The sequence below is a fragment of the Aegilops tauschii genome, chromosome 1, assembly GCF_002575655.3.
Source record: "Aegilops tauschii subsp. strangulata cultivar AL8/78 chromosome 1, Aet v6.0, whole genome shotgun sequence".
Taxonomy (NCBI): domain Eukaryota; kingdom Viridiplantae; phylum Streptophyta; class Magnoliopsida; order Poales; family Poaceae; genus Aegilops; species Aegilops tauschii.
In genome coordinates, this window is record NC_053035.3 from 425,383,083 (window position 1) to 425,402,746 (window position 19,664).

Here is a 19,664-nt window from a genome sequence, read left to right on the forward strand (position 1 = left end):
ACTAACATGATGAGATTCACATGATAATCCAGATACTAGATACTCAAGGTGTCCATAACCGGGGACACGGCTAACCATGATTAGTTTATACACTCTGCAGAGGTTTGTGCACTTTTCCCCACAAGACTCGATCTCCTCCGTTAGATTTCTCGCACTACATCGTGTTTGAGAAACGGATGACCGAGACACAGTCTTTCAGAAATGTTTGCACCTTACGAATGGGTAGACACTACCACCTACATCCCCTACATCTGCTAGTCTACCACTGTAAGAGTTCACACGACCTACTCAACTATGCTAGAGCCCATAATAGCTTGTGGCTGCACACGGAAGTTTCTAGCATGAATAATCTCATGATCCCTTTGAGCCTGGGTGGCGGTCCAAAGAAAAACAGGCAATCCTGGAATACCCAGGTACCTCAATCCACCCAGATGTGTGATTTAGTTGCCACCTTAAGTTTAACCATTAATTAACAATCTCACATCTGTCATGGTAACACTCAAACCCAATCCACGTCTACTAGCATAGCATAACGATATAAGCAAACGTAGAAGTAACTCCCAAGGGTTTGACAATAAACAGGGCAATAGGTACTACCTCATCTACTTCCCAGAACCCACAATTTAATTAGATCCTAATCATGCAATGTTTGAGGGTTGATCTAATGCAATAAAACTGGGTAGTAAAAGAAGTATGATCAAAGTGTTACTTGCCTTGCTGATGATCCGTGAAACCTAGAGATTTGAAGTAGCAAGCGGCGCACTCCGGGTACTCTATCGCAAACAAACAAGCATACAGTAAGCACTCAACTAATGCACAAGTAAAACTCATATAAAAGATCTAACCAGGAAGTTCAACTTAAGAACTCCGGTTTGCAAAAAGAATCAAATCAAACGAAGCAACGAAAGTCAAACGGCGAAAGAAAAAAGCTTCATTTACTAATCTGGATCTAGGTCAAATTTTACAGTAGCAAAAACTTGTTTGAGTTGGTTAAATAGAAAGAGAATTTCGAGAAGAAACTCTAGGCGCTTGAATCGCCTGATTCCGATAAATGAGCGAAAAGTTAAACTAAAACGAAAAACAGATCGGAAATCGCGATCGGGAAAAATCGCGGAAAATCTGACGAAAAAGAAAACTGACGAACAGTTAATTGAACGGACGTTCGTTAACAGCAACTAAACGGCGAACACGTTCGTTAAAATGAACGGACCGGCGAACGTTCACTAACTAACTAAACCGAAAAAAAAAACCGATCTATAAAAAAATAAACCTAGGGTTTCAAAATAAACCGAATCGGTTTTCCGACGAAAACCGGCGCGGCGGCTACCTCGGTCCGGCCGGATTCCGGCGGGGTCGGGCGGGGCTCCGGCGGGCTTCGGGAGAGGGCGGCGAGGGGCGGGTGAGGCGGCGGGGTCGACGGGGCGTCGGGCGGCGGGGTTCGGCGTCGGGGCGGCGGCTTCCCGCGGCGGCGGCGTCGAGCTTCTCCGGCGGCTCGATCGGGGCTTCGGGCGGCGGCGGCTCCGGTCGGGGTTGCGGGGAACGGGGCGGCGGCGGCGGTCTATATAGGTAGGGGGAGGTGGCTTGGGGGAGGTGCCTTGGGGGAGGGGGCGACCTCGGGGAGGAGTCCCGGTCGGACTCGCATCCAGCGGCGGCGGCGTCCTCGCGGACTCCAGGTGGGAGACGACGACGCGGGCATGGGCCGGCCTGGCTCGGCTGGGCCTCGGCCCAGTCGGGCGCGGGATCTCTTTTTTTTAATAATTCCGCCGAAACTAAAAAAAATCCTAGAAAAATAAATAAAAATCTAAAATTGCCAGAATAAATTTTCACCGTCTAATTAAAATAATTAGAACGAGATGAACATTTTCTTGGCCCTAAAAATGCAGTTTTGAAAACGTGCAATTTTCTAATGCAAATAAAATTGCATATAAAAATCCGATAAAATCAAATATTTGATTTTAATATTTTTCCTCCAATATTTCAATTATTTTGGAGAAGTCATATTTTCTCCTCTCATATATTTTAATATGAAATATTTTTTCGAGTGAAAAATAATTAAAACCAAAAATCCTCGTTTCATTATTTGATAAAAATCAAATATGAAAACCGGGAAAATCCCCAACTCTCTCCGAGGATCCTTGAGTTGCTTAGGATTTCGAGGATTTGCCAAAATGCAATAAAATATGCTATGCAATGATGATCTAATGTATAACATTCCAAATTGAAAATTGGGGATGTTACAAACCTACCCCCTTAAGAGGAATCTCGCCCTCGAGATTCGGGTTGGCTAGAAAATAGGTGAGAGTGGTCCTTCCGTAGATCTTCCTCTCGCTCCCAGGTGGCTTCGTCCTCGGTATGGTGACTCCACTGAACTTTGCAAAACTTGATAACCTTGCTGCGTATGACTCGGCTGGCATACTCAAGAATCTTAACTGGTTTCTCCTCATAGGTCAAGTCACTATCCAGCTGAATCGCTTCCAATGGCACCGTATCTCTCAGTGGTATCTCAGCCATCTCTGCATGGCACTTCTTCAACTGGGAAACATGAAATACATCATGAACTCCTGACAATCCTTCTGGCAATTCCAGCTTGTAAGCAACTTCTCCCATACGCTCCAAAACTTTGTATGGTCCTACAAAACGTGGCGCTAACTTTCCCTTAACTCCAAAGCGCTTAACTCCTCGAAGTGGTGATACTCGTAGGTAAACTCTGTCTCCGACTTCGTAAACTGTCTCCTTGTGTTTAGAATCCGCATAGCTCTTCTGCCTGGATTGGGCTACCTTGAGTCTATCGCGAATCAACTTCACCTTCCGTTCAGACTCTTTAATCAAATCTAGTCCAAACAACTGGCGGTCTCCAACTTCGTCCCATAACAATGGTGTTCTACACCTCCTTCCGTACAAAGCTTCGAAAGGGGCCATCTTCAAACTGGATTGATAACTGTTGTTGTAAGAAAACTCTGCATACGACAAATTGTCGTCCCAACTAGATCCATAATCTAGCGCACAAGCTCTCAGCATATCTTCCAAAATCTGATTGACTCTCTCGGTCTGTCCGTCTGTCTGTGGGTGAAAGGCTGTACTGAACTCTAGCCTGGTACCCAAAGTTTCATGTAACTAATTCCAAAACTTTGAAGTAAACTGGGTTCCTCTATCTGATACAATGGTCCTCGGAACTCCATGCAGACATACGATCCTGGTCATGTATATCTTTGCCAACTTAGCACTGCTGTAAGTGGTCTTCACTGGGATGAAATGAGCTACTTTCGTTAAACGATCGACTACAACCCATATTGAGTCATAGCCTGAACGAGTCCTTGGCAATCCAGTGATAAAATCCATTCCTAGCTTGTCCCACTTCCATTCGGGTATCGGCAATGGCTGTAACAGTCCTGCTGGCTTCTGATGCTCTGCCTTCACTCTCTGACATACATCACAAACTGCTACATACTCCGCAATATCTTTCTTCATTCCGGTCCACCAGAAAGTATCCTTCAAATCCAAATACATCTTGGTATTTCCTGGGTGAATCGAATACGGTGAATCATGGGCCTCTTGCAGAATCAACTTCCTAATCTCGGGGTCGTTAGGCACATAAACGCGGTCCTCAAACCATAAGGTATCATGCTCGTCCTCACGAAATCCCTTGGCCTTTCCTTTGCTCATGTTCTCCTTGATCTTGGCAATCTCCTTGTCAGTCTTCTGAGCTTCCCTGATCTTATCCATCAGAGTAGACTGAATTTCTAATGCTGCTACATAGCCTCTCGGAACTATCTCCAAACATAGCTCACGAAGATCCTCGGCTAATTCTTTCGGTAACTCTCCGATCATGAGTGTGTTGACATGGCTCTTGCGGCTCAACGCGTCTGCTACTACGTTAGCCTTTCCGGGGTGATAATGCAATCTCATATCATAATCCTTTATGAGCTCCAACCATCTCCTTTGCCTGAGATTCAACTCCTTCTGCGTGAAGATGTATTTCAGACTCTTGTGATCCGTGTACACCTCACAGTGGTTTCCGATGAGAAAATGTCTCCATGTATTTAGCGCATGTACTACGGCTGCTAACTCCAAATCATGCGTAGCGTAATTCAGCTCATGGGGCTTAAGCTGTCGTGAGGCATATGAAACAACTCTTCCTTCCTGCATCAGCACTGCTCCAAGTCCTCGACGTGAAGCGTCGCAGTAAACTTCATAATCCTTGCGCTGATCTGGCAAAATCAACACTGGTGATGTAACCAAACGTTTCTTCAATTCCTGAAAACTAGCTTCACATTCCTCCGTCCAATTGAACTTGGTGTCTTTCTTCAACAGCTCCGTCATGGGTTTTGCAATCTTTGAGAAATTCTCAATGAATCTCCGGTAGTATCCTGCGAGTCCAAGAAAACTCCGGATTTCTCCAACTGACATGGGTGATTCCCAGCTTGTTACTGTGTCAACTTTGGTGGGGTCTACTGCTATTCCTTCTCCGGATATAACGTGTCCAAGGAATCCAACTTCCTTCAGCCAAAACTCACATTTGCTGATCTTGGCGTATAACTGATGTTCTCTGAGCTTCTCAAGTACCAAACGCAAATGCTCCTTATGCTCCTGTTCGTTCTTTGAGTAGACCAAAATGTCATCAATGAACACTATGACGAACTTATCCAAAAACTCCATAAACACTTTGTTCATCAGGTTCATGAAATAGGCAGGGGCGTTAGTCAGACCAAATGACATAACGGTATACTCATATAGCCCATACCTGGTGGTAAAAGCCGTCTTAGGTATATCCTGCTCTCGAATCTTCAACTGATGGTATCCCGATCGCAGATCGATCTTGGAAAATACCTTAGCTCCTTGCAATCGGTCAAACAAATCATTGATCATCGGCAGTGGGTACTTGTTCTTGATGGTCACTTCATTCAGTCCTCGATAATCAACAACCATCCTTAACGATCCATCCTTCTTCTCCACTAGAAGCATTGACGATCCCCAAGGTGAAGAACTTGGGCGAATGTAGCCTTTATCCAGTAACTCCTTAATCTGCTTCTTAATCTCCTCCAAATCTTTTGCGGGCATTCTGTACGGTCTCTTAGATATTGGCCCTGTGCCTGGCAAAAGCTCAATCAAAAACTCAATGTCTCTATCCGGTGGCATGCCTGGCAACTCTTCTGGAAATACATCCGGGTAATCCTTCACCACTGGTACTTCCTCCTGTACAACTCCTGATAAGGAATTTACTTGAGTCCTCTTCGGCACATGCCGGGATACATACTTAATCCTTCTTCCTTCTGGGGTGGTAAGCAAAATCGACTTACTGGCGCACTCAATGTTCCCTCCATACTTCGATAACCAATCCATGCCTAATATCACATCCAATCCTTGCGATTCCAGTACTATTAGGTCCGAGGGAAACACGTAGTTACCAATCCTTAATGGTAACCGATCACACCATAAACTAGCCATATACTCTGCTCCTGGCGAGGTTACTAACATGGGTGACCTAAGGGCTTGGGTTGGCAGTTTATACTTATCCACAAATCCCCTTGATATGTATGAATGCGATGCACCAGTATCAAAAAGAACGAGTGCAGTAAATGACTTAACCAAAAACTTACCTATTACTGCATCTGGCTGAGCTTCAACCTCCTCCACGCTAACATGGTTCACATGTCCTTTGTTGAAAGGGTTCGGCTTCTTCCCAGAGCTTCCATTGCCATTTCCATTTTTAGCTTCGGGACATTCATTAGCATAATGCCCAGTCTTCTGGCACTTGTAGCAAGTGACTTGGCTCAGATCTCTCTTAACTGGGGTAGATGGGTTATTACGGTTCTGTCCGTTGCTTCCTCCATTCCCATTACCATTCTTGGGTCCACTATGGTTGTGCGAACCTCCTGCTCCATGGGTATGCTGAAAAGATCCTCCCGAATTTGGGGTAAAACGTGACTCTGATGAGCTCCAGAATTGTACTTCTCTTGTCCATACTTCATCTTGCGGCTTTCAATCTGCTGCTGCTTCCCTTCAATCATGAGAGCTCTATCTACCAACTCCTGGTAGTTGTTGAAGGTTGCTACCATCAACTGCATACTCAGCTCATCATTCAGTCCTTCCAGAAACTTCTCCTGCTTGGCTGCATCTGTAGCAACGTCATCTGGAGCATAACGTGCTAACTTACTAAAGTCCTCCACATACTGGCCTACGGTGCGTCCTCCTTGGCGTAGGTTGCGAAACTCACGCTTCGTCATAGCCATAGCTCCTGCTGAAACATGGGCAGTACGAAAAGCTTGCTGAAACTGGTCCCATGTGATAGTGTCAATAGGGTGTGTGGCTGTGTAATTCTCCCACCATGATGCTGCGGGTCCATCAAGCTGATGTGCGGCAAAACGCACTCTCTCCGCATTTGTGCATCCTGCAGTGGTCAGCTCCCTTCCAACTTTGCGGAGCCAATCATCCGCAACAATCAGCTCGGTGCTGCTGGAAAACACCGGCGGATTCAGTCTCAAGAAACGGGTTAAGTGATCAACAGGGGGTGGTGGTGGGTTGTTGTTGTTGTTGTTGCCTTGGTTCTGTACTAACACTTGCATCAGAGCATTCTGCTGCTGAATCAACTGAGTGATCTCCGGTGGGAAAACAGATCCGGTGTCGCGTCTCAGAGGCATCTGATAGGTTTAGAAAAGATGAGAATTTAGAATAGAATGAGGTCTAGAGAGAAAACACTACCCATATGCTCATGAGACAAACACAATCAATATCACTCAATCAATTCAAACAAGGCATATAATCGATCTAACTATCGTTACAAAGTGCTCGGACTATACTATATACATGGGGGAATACTACTACTGATTATGGTGGTCTACTAGAAATTTTGTTTGGTCGAAGACTCCATGATATCTGCTCCAGCTTCATCAACAAAATCATCTTCACTGGGGTCCGAGTTGGTGTCGTCGATGATGATGTAGTTATCCGGGCAAGCGCAATCATCATCTTCTCCTCCTGGTGCTGGGTCTCCCATGAATACTCCGATCTTCTTTATCAGGTCGTCATTCTTCTCCACCAGTGCGACGATTTCCTCCATATAATCCTCGCGTGTAGCCTTGACTTCTTCCTCCAACTCCGTGATCTTGGTCAATGCCTTCTTCAGATCTATCATGTCTGCGCACATCTGGTTCTCCTGGCGACGAATGTGTTGGTTTTGCTCCTGGATGAAAGCTGCAATTGATCCATCCTTCTTGGTGCTGATCATCTCCCATTGCTCATCTCGGCGTCCACAAATCTGATAAATAGTATCCTTAAGCTCCCTGTGGTAGACTTCTCCAATGTGTCCCATAGTGATGTGGGCTGCCATGCTCTTCCCTAAACTCCAGGTTGGTGCATCAAAGGAAAACTCTATAGGCTCAGTGACTGGCGTAAACGTCCTTCCTGGAACTTGAACTTGAATCTTCCAGCGCTCCTCTTTTGGTAGTGTGGCATTGTAGGTCCCGGTGAAGCTTGGTATTCCGATGTTCAGGTACTTAGTGACTTCCTTCAAGTGTCGTCCAAAAGGTGTATCTTCATCCGGTTGCATGAACTTATTCCTTGCATCCGCCATTCCTAAAAGAGTAGAAAATGGAGAGGAGTCAGAAATGAGAAGAGAGTAGTGTTCTAGGGTTTAAGCTTAGTGGTCCTGTCCTACAGTCAGCGTGTGCTCTGATACCACCTTGTAGCGACCAGGCCTCAAACAGTCTGATCTACCGTGCACCAGTGTCATCCCTGGATCAGTAATGCTGACACGCATAGTACTTGGAGGATTTATAACAGAGTAGCAATCACACACTTATTACATCGAGTAACTCAAGAGAGAAATAAGTATGACAAATATGGCTTAAGGCCATCTAAAACGATAACAGCGGAAGACTTGGAAGATAAGTGAGTCCATAAACTCCAACGGCATCACTGAGTATAAGACCACGACCTAAGGCACCTTACTCGTCGTCTGAAAAGTCTGCAACATGAAACGTTGCAGCCCGAAAACGGGTCGGCACATGGAATATGCTGGCAATGTAACACATAGAGAGTAATGAACAGAATAATGCTATACTACATGCATATATGGCTGGTAGAAGGCTCTATGGTTACAGTTTTGCGAAAAGCCAATTTTTCCCTACTACAAAGGAATAAATTTTATTTAACTATCATGGTGGTTGTTAAACATTGAGAATGGTTGACAGCATTCTCAATCCCAATTAAGTATCATCATCAAAACCCAACAAATTAAAGTAACATGATGAGATTCACATGATAATCTAGATACTAGATACTCAAGGTGTCCATAACCGGGGACACGGCTAACCATGATTAGTTTATACACTCTGCAAAGGTTTGTGCACTTTTCCCCACAAGACTCGATCTCCTCCGTTAGATTTCTCACACTACATGGTGTTTGAGAAACGGATGACCGAGACACAGTCTTTCAGAAATGTTTGCACCTTACGAATGGGTAGACAGTACCACCTACATCCCCTACATCTGCTAGTCTACAACTGTAAGAGTTCACACGACCTACTCAACTATGCTAGAGCCCATAATAGCTTGTGGCTGCACACGGAAGTTTCTAGCATGAATAATCTCATGATCCCTTTGAGCCTGGGTGGCGGTCCAAAGAAAAACAAGCAATCCTGGAATACCCAGGTACCTCAATCCACCCAGATGTGTGATTTAGTTGCCACCTTAAGTTTAATCATTAATTAACAATCTCACATCTGTCATGGTAACACTCAAACCCAATCCACGTCTACTAGCATAGCATAACGATATAAGAAAACGTAGAAGTAACTCCCAAGGGTTTGATAATAAACAGGGCAATAGGTACTACCTCATCTACTTCCCAGAACCCACAATTTAATTAGATCCTAATCATGCAATGTTTGAGGGTTGATCTAATGCAATAAAACTGGGTAGTAAAAGAAGTATGATCAAAGTGTTACTTGCCTTGTTGATGATCCGTGAAACCTAGAGATTCGAAGTAGCAAGCGGCGCACTCCGGGTACTCTATCGCAAACAAACAAGCATACAGTAAGCACTCAACTAATGCACAAGTAAAACTCATATAAAAGATCTAACCATAAAGTTCAACTTAAGAACTCCGGGTTGCAAAAAGAATCAAATCAAACGAAGCAACGAAAGTCAAACGGCGAAAGAAACAAGCTTCGTTTACTAATCTGGATCTAGGTCAAATTTTACAGTAGCAAAAACTTGTTTGAGTTGGTTAAACGGAAAGAGAATTTTGAGACGAAACTCTAGGCGCTTGAATCGCCTGATTCCGATAAACGAGCGAAAAGTTAAACTAAAACGAAAAACAGATCGGAAATCGCGATCGGGAAAAATCGCGGAAAATCCGACGAAAAAGAAAACTGACGAACAGTTAATCGAACGGACGTTCGTTAACAGCAACTAAACGGTGAACACGTTCGTTAAAACGAACGGACCGGCGAACGTTCACTAACTAACTAAACCGAAAAAAAATAAACCGATCTATAAAAAAAATAAGCCTAGGGTTTCAAAATAAACCGAATCGGTTTTCCGGTGAAAACCGGCGCGGTGGCTACCTCGGTCCGGCGGGATTCCGGCGGGGCTCCTGCGGGCTTCGGGAGAGGGCGGCGAGGGGCGGGTGAGGCGGCGGGGGGTCGACGGGGCGTCGGGCGGCGGGGTTCGGCGTCGGGGCGGCGGCTTCCCGCGGCGGGGTTCGGCGTCGGGGCGGCGGCTTCCCGCGGCGGCGGCGTCGAGCTTCTCCGGCGGCTCGATCGGGGCTTCGGGCGGCGGCGGCTCCGGTCGGGGTGGCGGGGAACGGGGCGGCGGCGGCGGTATATATAGGTGGGGGGAGGTGGCTTGGGGGAGGGGCGACCTCGGGGAGGAGTCCCGGTCGGACTCGCATCCGGCGGCGGCGGCGTCCTCGCGGACTCCAGGTGGGAGACGGCGACGCGGGCATGGGCCGGCCTGGCTCGGCTGGGCCTCGGCCCAGTCAGGCGCGGGATCTCTTTTTTTTAATAATTCCGCCGAAACTAAAAAAATCCTAGAAAAATAAATAAAAATCTAAAATTGCCAGAATAAATTTTCACCGTCCAATTAAAATAGTTAGAACGAGATGAACATTTTCTTGGCCCTAAAAATGCAGTTTTGAAAACGTGCAATTTTTCTAATGCAAATAAAATTGCAAATAAAAATCCGATAAAATCAAATATTTGATTTTAATATTTTTCCTCCAATATTTCAATTATTTTGGAGAAGTTATATTTTCTCCTCTCAAATATTTTAATATGAAATATTTTTCGGAGTGAAAAATAATTAAAACCAAAAATCCTCGTTTCATTATTTGATAAAAATCAAATATGAAAACCGGGAAAATCCCCAACTCTCTCCGAGGGTCCTTGAGTTGCTTAGGATTTCGAGGATTTGCCAAAATGCAATAAAATATGCTATGCAATGATGATATAATGTATAACATTCCAAATTGAAAATTTGGGATGTTACATTACTCCATGTATTTGCTCCAAGTAGGGAGAAATCAGACCGGGTGGAAGTGGATGAAGTATCTCCTACTTGTGATCTTTATTAGTTTGATGCTTGTGTGGTCCATGTAAGACAAATGGGTCACACTAAAGTATTATTGACTATTTGAGACTTGTAATGATGCTTTAGTTAGTTTGATGAACAACTTCAGACTTGTTATGGTGCTTTAGTTAATTTGATGAAGAATATTGAACTTGTTATGATTCTTGTGCATTGCCTATGATGTGGTACCATCTATGGAAAAAACGTTGTTGTTTATATGTATTTTGTTTCAGGGCAGATGCATAAACAAATAAAACTGAAAATCTGACATCATCTTTGCCGAGTACGCAACTCGGTAAAGGACTTTGTCGAGAATACAACTCGGCAGAAAAGCCACATGTCCATCTCTGAAAGCGTGGTTCATGTATTTGCCGAGTGCAAAGAAAAAATCTTGGCAAACAGAGGCACCCGGGCTTTCCTGGGCAACGGATCGCCGAGTGGACCCCTCGGCAATTACGTCGTTTGCCGAGATTGCGGCCTGGAAACTCAGCAAATAATAAAGTCGACGTGTCTCACTCATGGGCTTTCATCTTTGCCGAGTGCTTACGGTAAGTACTCACAAAGTTTCTGCCACGTGGCACTCCGTCGTCTCCGTCCTACCCGTCAAGTGCTTTTTTTTGCCGAGTCCCCATGTTCTGGTTCTCGGCAAACCTAGCTTTGCCGGCAGGACCGAGTACCCTGGGCCGAGAACTATGCTCGGCAAAGTCATCGCCGAGTATTCCCAGCACTCGGTAAAGTAGTAATTACCAGTAGTGCGAGGAGTCAGGAGACGGAGTCACTGCATGCATATTGAGGAGTCATTAGCAAGGAGATAAAAGAGTGAGTATGTTCAGAAAAAAGGAAGAATGTGAAGCGGCAATGGAGCAAGTTATGGTGCGGGAGGGATTGCACAATTTATTTTCTATAAAGAAAAAATACATTGGATGGTGGGATAGTGTGGATCACTGATTTTGTCCCACATGTCATACTGTCGGGTCAGGTTCGGATATATCCATGGATACATAATTATATCCATGCTTTATTCATGAATAATCGGGTTGGGCACAGGTGCTGCCCATGGACGTAAAAAAGCATCCAAACCCTACCCATTCGGGTCAGGTATCCACGAATATCCATGTTCGTGTATAAAATTGTCATCCTTACGCACGCTTATATCTCCGCGCATTTGACCTTCTTTGTTCCCTACTTGTCCCAAATCGTGCTTTCTAGGACTTGCTGCTCACTGTTGTCAACCATAGGCCGCCGGCCTTGCGAACCATCGCTGCCCTCTGCAGTGAGTGGCCTTCCGGGTCGCCGCGCCCCGACTGCTTGATGCTGCCACCGCTGGCCGATGAACTAATTGGATAACTGATGTCGAAGTGCCGAAGGAGCAAGAGTGCTGGAAGAGCAAGGTATGTTTCAAAATTAATTAAAAATAATAATTTAGTGATGTTCTTCATAGACTTACATAATACTTTTGATTGCCATGTAACTTTTGAAGTTAATACCGGCCTCAGCCTTGTATTGTGCCAAATTTTGCTAGACTAAGTATCCTTGGATTTTTTGTGTTATGTACATCAGTAACGAAGTACAGGTTCAGATCATCATTCATTCATGCTTTTTGTGATATGCTAGTAGTATTGGATAGCTCAGACATATGTTCTGATTCAGAAAAGAGGTGACAAAGTTTCCTGAATTTTTGGCTTAGTTAACAATGATGAAACGGCAAACCATGCAATCTTTGCTCTATCTTTGAAACTGAAGCATCTAGGAAATATAAACACCATGACGCACTGCATAACTAGGATACACAAACCACACTAACGCACACACAAGTAAACACATCCACAAAGAGAAAATTTATACAAGACCAAAGCTCTGTCTAAGCAAGGAGAATGAAAAAAAAAACTGAAACAATCAAAACAACGATCAACAAACTAAAACAATGAACACATCTGCACCATCTCTTGACACCACAAAGATAACGAGAAAGGTTCTTCAACAGCAACACCTTCAAAAAGAAAACAACGTTGAAGCATCGCCGTCACGGGATCCAACCACCAAATGGCAGATTCTAGATTTTCACCCCAAAGAACAAATCCAGGCATATCCGAGCAATGGCTTCAACAAAGTAACGATGCAAAAACATAGCCATTCCAGGCATAACCATCTCGGATCAGACCTATGATCACCACCAATTACCACGATCCCAACAACTACATGTGTTGGGCTAGAATCCCACCGCCGCGGGTGCGTCAAGCCATCATCCATCTCATCGCCAAAGTCAAACTGGCCGAAATGAAAGAACATCAGAACCCACAAAGGAACCTTCCGGCTGCATCCCCGGCTGCCGCAACCACTCCAGTACGAGACCTGAAGAGAGGAATTCTCATGAAGACCCATTGGTAGCCGCCACAATCTACAGTTCGAGTGGTCGGCCTATACTGCCACAGTCACGTCTGAAGAACGTTGCTGCCAAGTCAAAGATGCATCGGAGATGGTTGCATGTCGCCGTCGTCGATGCAACATGCCCAAGCCGCCGCATTGGCTCGCGCCTCCGTTGGCACATCAGGCCATGTGCAGCCGCAGCCTCAACTCGCGGAGCGCCGTGGAACCACCGGAAGCCCCACCACCAGCGACGTAGCATGAGCATGGCTAAGACAATGACGTGCACTGTCATGTACTAAACCCGTACCATATATTCCATTTCTCTTTCTATAAAATATACTCCCTCCGTTCCTAAATATAAGTCTTTGTAGATATTCCACTATAAACCACATACGGAGTAAAATGAGTGAATCTACACTCTAAAATGCATCTATATACATCCATATGTACTCCATAATGGAATCTCTGCAAAGACTTATATTTAGGAACAGCGAGTATATGTTCCATTTCTCATGTACAGATGTAGTGGATATCAGCTCTTTATTTTTAGATGATGTAAACAGAGGGAGTAGTGGATATCAGCTGGTACTTCTCCAATCTTGTACTCTTCCCCCTCCAAAAAAACTGTACCAATGTGAGCTGCCTTAAAAGCAAGCCTCTTTCTTTTGGGGATTCGATAATCCAACCGAGGACATTGCAGAAACCATCGAGACCAGACCATGGCTCCTCCGGCTTCTTACCCTTGTCACCACCACCACTGCCCTTCTTTTGAACACATCCACTTCCACTTCCAGCTCCATCAGCACCGTCGACGACCTCCCCGCCCTCCTATCGTTCAAATCCCTCATCACGAAGGATCCCTCGGGTGCACTCTCCTCATGGACCATCAACAGCAGCTCCAATGGCAGTACTCATGGCTTCTGCAGCTGGACCGGCGTGAAATGCAGCAGTGCTCACCGGGGCCATGTCAAGGCGCTGCGCTTACAAGGTCTTGGCCTCTCCGGGACCATTTCACCATTTCTTGGGAACCTCACGCGTCTCCATGCACTCGATTTGTCCGACAACAAGCTTGAAGGTCAGATCCCAACTAGCCTTGGTAACTGTGTTGCACTCCGCAGGCTCAACCTGAGCGTGAACTCGCTGTCCGGTGCCATCCCTCCCGCCATGGGAAACCTGTCAAAGCTTGTTGTTCTGAATATTCGCAACAACAATATCTCGGGTACCATTCCTCCTTCTTTTGCAGATCTTGCAACAGTCACCGTGTTCAATATAAGAAGAAACTCTGTGCATGGGCAAATACCACCATGGCTCGGCAATTTGACAGCGCTGAAAGATTTAAACATGGGTGGGAATATGATGAGCGGCGATGTTCCACCAGCTTTGTCTAAGCTTATCAAACTGCAATTTCTGAGTCTAGCACTCAATAATCTGCAAGGTTTGATCCCTCCTATATTATTTAATATGTCGTCACTTGAACTCCTCAATTTCGGATCAAACCAACTGTCAGGCTCTCTACCACAAGATATTGGCTCTATACTTCCTAACCTGAAACGTCTCAATTTATTCTACAACAAAATGGAAGGCCAGATTCCTGCCTCCTTGTCAAACACATCTTCCCTTGAATTTATCAACCTCCATGGGAATAAATTTTGGGGCCGAATTCCATCGAATATTGGCCAAAATGGATGTTTGACTGCATTTGAAGTAGGGAATAATGAGCTGCAGGCTACAGAGTCAAGGGATTGGGATTTTCTGAGCTCCTTAGCTAACTGCAGCAACCTATTTGTTGTAGATCTTCAACTGAATAACCTTTCAGGGATTTTGCCAAATAGCATCGGTAATCTCTCGCAAAAACTTGAAACCCTTCAAGTAGGAGGAAACCAAATTTCTGGGCATATACCTACAGGAATAGGAAGATATTACAAACTCACGAAGCTTGAGTTTGCAGATAATCTCTTCACAGGAACCATACCTTCAGATATTGGAAAGCTATCCAACCTAAGAAAACTGTTTCTATTTCGGAATAGATACCATGGGGAGATTCCATTGTCACTAGGCAACATGTCACAACTAAATAAGCTGATTCTTTCAGACAATAATTTGGAGGGTAGCATTCCAGCTACTTTTGGCAACCTTACTGAGTTAATCTCGCTGGACCTTTCCTTTAACCTCTTGAGTGGGAAAATCCCAGAAGAAGTTATAAGCATTTCTTCCCTGGCTGTATTTCTCAATCTCTCAAACAATTTATTAGATGGGCCTATTTCTCCACATGTTGGGCAGCTAGCCAATCTTGCAATAATTGATTTCTCATGTAACAAGTTATCAGGTGCAATCCCAAATACCCTTGGTACTTGTGCAGAATTGCAATTCCTACACTTACAAGGGAATATCTTGCATGGAAAAATTCCAAAAGAACTCATGGCATTAAGAGGGCTAGAAGAGCTGGACCTCTCTAATAATAACTTATCAGGACCTGTCCCTGAATTTCTTGAGAGCTTCCAGCTTCTGAAGAATCTAAACCTTTCATTCAACCACCTATCAGGTCCGGTGCCATATAAGGGGATCTTTTCAAATCCAAGCGCTGTGTCTCTCACAAGTAATGGCATGCTATGTGGTGGCCCTGTGTTCTTTCATTTCCCTGCATGCCCATACCCAGCCCATGATAAGCTTGCACGTCACAAACTGCTTCACATCTTGGTGTTTACTGTGGTCGGAGCATTCATCCTTCTCTGTGTCAGCATTGCTACACGCTGTTACATTAAGAAGTCAAGAGGTGGTGCCCGCCAAGGTCAGACAAACATCCCTGAGTTGTTTCAGAGGATGTCATACGCTGAGTTGCTTCTCTGGAAAATTTGGTTGGCCGTGGAAGCTTCGGCAGTGTATATAAAGGGACTTTTGGTTCTGGTGCAAATTTGATTACTGCAGCAGTGAAGGTACTTGATGTCCAACGACAAGGAGCCACAAGGAGCTTCATCTCTGAGTGCAATGCTCTCAAAAGGATTCGACATCGCAAACTAGTAAAGGTTATCACAGTGTGTGATAGCTTGGATCACAGTGGCAGTCAATTCAAAGCACTTGTGCTAGAGTTCATTCCCAATGGAAGCTTGGATAAATGGTTACACCCGAGCACAGAAGGCGAGTTCCTGACACCAAACCTGATGCAGAGGCTAAACATTGCTCTTGATGTGGCGGAGGCACTGGAATATCTTCATCACTATATTGACCCTCCAATTGTTCACTGTGATGTTAAACCGAGTAATATTCTTCTTGATGATAACATGGTTGCACATCTTGGTGACTTCGGACTAGCAAAGATAATTACGGTAGAAGAAAGCAGGCAATCACTCGCCAATCAAAGTTGCTCAGCTGGAATCAAAGGCACAATTGGGTACCTTGCACCAGGTATGCTGTTTCCTTCTTACTCCACCGCATTTTCAGTAATGGCTTGAAACATATGTACATAAAAGAAATGGTAACCTGCATCATGACCAAACATGAATTACGAAATATAGTAGTTTACATTTGTTCACTAATTAAGGTACGCATCAACACAATTAATGGACTGATCACCTCATGTTTGTTCCTCTCCCGGCAGCCACTTGGCTCCAGCGTACATTGTTATTGTCGACTTAACAATCAGTAAAATTGTCTAAAAAAATCAGTAAGTTTCCCTCAATAATTGTTCATGATTCTTTTTACTAATTATAAGAAGCTTTAAGCCTCCAATTCTTATGGTTCCATAAGTAAACAAAAAACTGATTTCTTGTGTATCTTCCATGCCATCCTCATGTGGTCACCGACTCACCGTATCAAATGAGAATCTGAAAAAAGAATGTGTCCGTTCACAGTAATTTGTTGTGCCGAGAATACAGTCAACTACTAGATGTAAACAACTAAGGGATTTGTGTGGAATGGATTATATCTATAAAATGTAGTTTATAAGAAAGCTAACACAAACCTTTTCCTTCCTTTACTAGAGTATGGCATGGGGACTGAAATATCTGTGGGAGGGGACGTGTACAGCTATGGTGTGCTATTGTTGGAGATGCTTACTGGGAGAAGGCCAACTGACCCATGTTTCAATGACACTATAAATCTACCAAAGTATGTTGAGATGGCCTGTCCGGGTAATCTCTTGGAAACAATGGACGTCAATATAAGATGCAACCAAGAGCCTCAAGCGACTTTAGAATTGTTCGCTGCTCCAGTTTCAAGACTTGGTTTAGCTTGCTGCAGAGGCTCTGCAAGACAGCGCATAAAGATGAGCGATGTGGTAAGAGAATTGGGTGCCATAAAACGGCAAATCATGGCCAGCGAGAACTATGCGTCTTGGGTGCAGTAATATTGATTGGAAGGACGGCTTGTTCTATTTCTGTTATAGTAAGATTAAAATGGTATAGTTTATTATGTATTTTACCATAGCCGACCACACTGTTTGTATCATACACGACTGTGCCTGTCAATTATGATCAGAGAAAGATTATTGGGCGTGAGCTTCTGTTGGTTCAGGGGAATCAACTATGATCAGAGAAAGATCTAAACTATGATCGGCTCCTATCCTTGCGCTCCTAAATTGCATAAGAACATCTTCATAGATGTACTTCTCCATGATTTTACTCTTTATGTTAACTATCAAGCTATTGGCTAGAAAATTATCTTATATCGTATATGTAGCCTTGTCTTAATGATCTCAAATTCGAGCAACAACACAGTAGGCTTTGTTCTGCTTCCATTACTGTTGGTTTGTTGGCTTCACACTCACCTCCCTTTCTTTTGTAAGATGCATCAATGGTTTCCCCCTTAACCATCAATTCCTCCTTTTGTAAGCAACAAATCTAATTTAATACAAAAATTCTATGGCGTAATTAGAACTTTCCCCAACTAATTAAGATGAAAGAATCTACACTAAAAAGAAAAATCAAAAGAGTTGGACTTCAGCTCACCGGATCTCCGCGCGCGGCGCCGGCGTCGCTTGCCCAGCCGTGACGAGACGAACCCAGGAGCCATGACCAGCCTCTGGCCTCTCAGCTATTTCCGGCCCCTCGGCAGCCCCCACGCCGGCGAGCCCCAGTGACCAGTCCGCGCTCCGCCGGTCACGCCAGACTGAAAATAGTGGAAGACGGCGGAAGACGCGAATCTGAGTTGGGTTCTTTTTTCTTTTTGATTTGAGAACAGTTGGGTCTTTGTGTGTCGGGCAGACAGAGGCACGGAGCAGAGAAGAAGATGATAAATGGGCCTTATGGGCTGTAGTGGAAGTCTTGTTAATACCGGGTACTAAAAGAATTTCTGCTAAAAAAAATACTAAAAGAACTGGGAAATGATATAAATCACCTGGCGGATCGTAGACTCGCGTCCGTCGCTATGTGCACCCCACGTGCTCCATGACCACAACCATCAGTTTTTGCAACTAGCCCGTTGTTGCAATCTCTCTAATCACAACAACAGTTCTGCTGCAGGATCTGGATCCTTGAGAAAAGTCGCCTCTTGCGCTCCCGTCGAATAGCCGTCTCCCCCACGCTGCTCCGACTGCTTTGAGCTCCCGTCGAGTCGCCGCCTCCCCGCGCTGTTCCGACTACCGCCATCGGCGCTCGCCGCTGACGAGCTGCTCCGGCGAGTTGTACGAGAGATCGAGCTCCCCCGTCGAGCTGTCGCCTTTCCGTGCTGGTTCGACCGCCACCACCGGCGCCTGTTGCCGGCAAGCACACCGACGAGTTTCTCCGGCGAGCTTTTCCAACGAGTTGCACGCAATTATCACTAGAATGCTCTTTCTAACATGTGCGATGTTGCAAAATGTTTTCTGTAACACGAGCTCTGTTGCAAAACTTACGGTTGAAAACGACCAGCAATTTTTTGCAACACATCATCTGTTGTAAATTTTTCAGCAACATTACCTTTGTTGTAAAGATTTTTTAGAAGAAAAAGAAATGCTTTGAGGTGATTGCAACAAGTATCTTGTTGCAGAAAGCCTTCTGCAACATCATTCTTGTTGCAAAGGATGGTTGCTTACGTGGATAGATCGAATGGTTATTTGCATGTCGATCCAATGGTTAGCGAGGCGACGGATCTTTCTCCATTAACCATCGGCTGACGCGTAGCGTCGCTCGAACGAATTTCCTCAGCTCTAAAAAAAAGAATTTCCTTTCAGGTTGTGGCCCACGGACCAGGTTTGCCCCGGTGAAGAAGCTCTACCATTTACCGAGAGCTCCAACTTTGCCAGTGTCATGTGTCGCCAAAATCATGAGTTAAGGGGTACCCTTCGCAAAGGTCATTCTCATCTTTTCTAGTAATAAAAAATGACACACTGCATATATAACACCTGTCACAACCTGGGAATATTGGCTTTCTTTTGTAGTTTCGTTTCTTCAGAATGTATAATCTGTTGAAGCATGCGTCCAAATCACGAACCGTTTTCACCGTTGGTTTCCCTGTCGATTTCTTCAAAGCTAGAACCCATGTTAAGAGGTTTGGATGAACTTTTTTCCCCAAGAAACCGGAAAAAAAGGAAAGAGAAAAAAAAACAGAAACCGAAAAAATGAAACCGAAACATGGAAGCACAGTTGTGTTTTCCAACATTTTGGGAAGCATGGCTTTGTTTTTTGCTTTTCTGGAAGCACATCTAAGATTTTCATTTTTCATATACATATTAAACATTTTTATATAGGTTTAACATTTTCTAATACATGATTAATAATTATTTCCAAATACTTGTTTTGAACCCTTTTTTTCTC

At 44.6% G+C, this 19,664-nt stretch overlaps 1 pseudogene; it reads left to right on the plus strand.

Annotated features, from left to right (window-relative positions):
- The window catches only part of LOC109766171 (uncharacterized), a 174,400-nt pseudogene extending 156,540 nt beyond the window's left edge, over positions 1-17,860 (plus strand).
- The last annotated feature ends 1,804 nt before the right edge of the window (positions 17,861-19,664 follow it).